Here is a 2,500-nt window from a genome sequence, read left to right as displayed (position 1 = left end):
AGGGTGAGCGTGAGGCTTTCGTTCTCTGTACTCCACGCCTTCCTCCAGCCCCTCCTCCTCTCTTCTCACTGGCCAGGCTCTCCTCGTCTTTACGCTGTCACTGACGGGCCACCCAGCTCTCGTCCGGGACCGGCGACCGTAGAAGCACCCGCCTTCCTATGGACTTGCCACCGTCTTGCAGCATTACAACCGCAGTCGAATTGAAGGGAGCTTCTGCGGGCTTGGGTGCTGCCCGGCGGCCCGCCGTCGGGACCTCGTCAACCGGCCACTGTGAGCTCTGCAGGGACTGATCCGGTGATGCAGGCCCGGTTTTCTTTCCCACCGTGGGGACACTTTGGTCGCTCTAGTCACCCTCCCTTTACCGGTACAGGGTACCTACACGACTCCCCCTCCGGCCCCGCGAGCTGGTGCTTTTGGCGGAGCGGCGGTTTAAAGACTCGCGTGTCCGTTGCCGGTGTCGAGCTTGAGATGGCAGCCGTGACGTTCGAGAGAATGTACCTGGCCGCGGAGGCAGGATTTGTTTCCCCGCAGCGGGCTCATCCTGTCGGCCTTGTACCCCACTCAGTCCGTCCGCGTTCGCTCTCTCTCTCTCCTCGTCCTCCCGGCCTCGGTGGCGGCAGAGACCCTGCCTCTGTTGTCCGTGGTGCGCGTCGGCACGGTTGGGCTCCGGCGTCGGACGAGCTGACGCGCTTCGCCTCGCGAGCGCCCTGACCACGTTGGCCGCGTGAAAACCTTTCTTTGGTCATTGTGATTGTTCGACTGAAATCCGAAGGGCCGTGCCAGGCTGGGGCTCTCCCACCCCCCACACCCCATTGGGGAGGGCGGGGGAGCGTTCGCACGTTCCGGGTTCGACCCCTCGCGCGAGGGACGGACCGAAAACCTGAGACAACTCTTAGCGGTGGATCACTCGGCTCGTGCGTCGATGAAGAACGCAGCTAGCTGCGAGAATTAATGTGAATTGCAGGACACATTGATCATCGACACTTTGAACGCACTTTGCGGCCCCGGGTTCCTCCCGGGGCTACGCCTGTCTGAGGGTCGCTTGACAATCAATCGCACTCGCCTTTGCCGGCGGGAGCGCGGCTGGGGTTTTGTCGCAGAGGTTCCTTTGCTCCTCTTCGTCCCCCTAAGTGCAGACCTGGAGTTTACTCCGCCTTTGGGAGAGTTCGACCTCTGTCCCTCCATTTAATCGCGATGGGGGGCAGTCCGGCGTGGGCCTCCGGGCGCGCCGGCACTGGTCTCGGCCAGCCTCTGCTTTTCCCAGGACGGCTGTCAGTGGGTTGCAAACGAACGACTGCGTCAGTGCTGGGACTGCTTGCTGCCGGGCCGTTAGCCTCCGAATGGATCGTGGAGGGCAGAGTTGACTCTCTGTGGAGTGTGCAGAGCAGAGATGGGAACGATGCCTGGTGAATCGGCATAGAGAGAGAGAGACTCGGTGTGGCATGTCGGTGGACGCAAACCGTGTGGTTCGGTCTCGATGGCTGTTGCCAGTGGTCGACGTGGTTTAGTGGTTCTGGACGAGGAGGAGGAGGAGGAGAGCTTGACGTAGTTGACTGTGGGCTTGCCGTGCTGCCTCGCTGGCTTTGCGTGCCCTCATTCGGTGTTTGTGCAGTTTTGCCATGGAGTCCCTGCGGTGCTGCGTGTTGTGCTGGAGCCCTGTCTCCTTCCACACGCATGCCTCCCGCTGTGCCTCCGGCAAGCTCGCCTACATCTGAGGGTGCACCTAGTCAGTGCCGCACGGTCCTGTCCCCCTGGTCTCTGCTGCCTGCTTTTCGAACCAACTCCCCCACCCCGGTTGCACGTGCTCCAAACTCTTGCCACGCCTTCTAGCTGCTGCTAGTCTCGGGTCCTTTCCACGCTTGCTTCCCGTGGGCTGCTCGCTTTTCTCTCCTGCCCTCGTGCAGTTCAAACCAGCACCGCGCCCACGCTCTTTGTCTTCGGCACCTCCCTTATCGGCACTCCGGAACAGTTATGAGCCGAGCCCGGTCGCAAGCCCGACGTCGACACGCGTGCACATCCGCTCGTTACTAACCCCTGGCCTGGTGAGCGCCCCCCCCCCCGAGGGTTGAGTACGAGGTGCCGTTGTCAGTAAGTTGCGAGATATACCGGCCGGCCTGGAGCTTTTGGTGCTGCGTTTAAGTCTGGGCGGGGGCCATCCGATGTTGAGAAACGCACGCACGCGATCGCTCACCATTCTGCCTACGACCTCAGATCAGACGTGACAACCCGCTGAATTTAAGCATATTACTAAGCGGAGGAAAAGAAACTAACAAGGATTCCCCTAGTAACTGCGAGTGAAGAGGGAACAGCCCAGCGCCGAATCCCCGCTCGCCTGGCGGGCGTGGGAAATGTGGCGTATAGAAGACCTCTTTCTCTGACGACGCTCCGGGGCCCAAGTCCTTCTGATCGAGGCTTAGCCTGAGGACGGTGTGAGGCCGGTAGCGGCCCCCGGCTCGTTGGGATGAGTCTTCTCGGAGTCGGGTTGCTTGTGAATGCAGCC

At 61.6% G+C, this 2,500-nt stretch overlaps 2 non-coding genes across 2 annotated transcripts in view; both read left to right on the top strand.

Moving 5' to 3' along the window:
• Positions 1 to 887: 887 nt before the first annotated feature.
• LOC137359945 (5.8S ribosomal RNA) lies at positions 888 to 1,041 on the top strand. The gene has a single exon (XR_010971644.1). It is a non-coding gene; the product is annotated as a 5.8S ribosomal RNA (ribosomal RNA).
• A 1,161-nt stretch (positions 1,042 to 2,202) lies between these two features.
• The window catches only part of LOC137359948 (28S ribosomal RNA), a 3,766-nt gene continuing 3,468 nt past the window's right edge, over positions 2,203 to 2,500 (top strand). Inside the window, exon 1 of the ribosomal RNA XR_010971647.1 lies at positions 2,203 to 2,500. This exon is cut by the window's right edge and continues 3,468 nt beyond it. This is a non-coding gene — a ribosomal RNA (28S ribosomal RNA).

Source organism: Heterodontus francisci, unplaced genomic scaffold (assembly GCF_036365525.1).
Source record: "Heterodontus francisci isolate sHetFra1 unplaced genomic scaffold, sHetFra1.hap1 HAP1_SCAFFOLD_2099, whole genome shotgun sequence".
In the NCBI taxonomy this organism is placed as follows: Eukaryota; Metazoa; Chordata; class Chondrichthyes; order Heterodontiformes; family Heterodontidae; genus Heterodontus; species Heterodontus francisci.
This window is presented reverse-complemented; position numbering and strand designations above follow the sequence as displayed.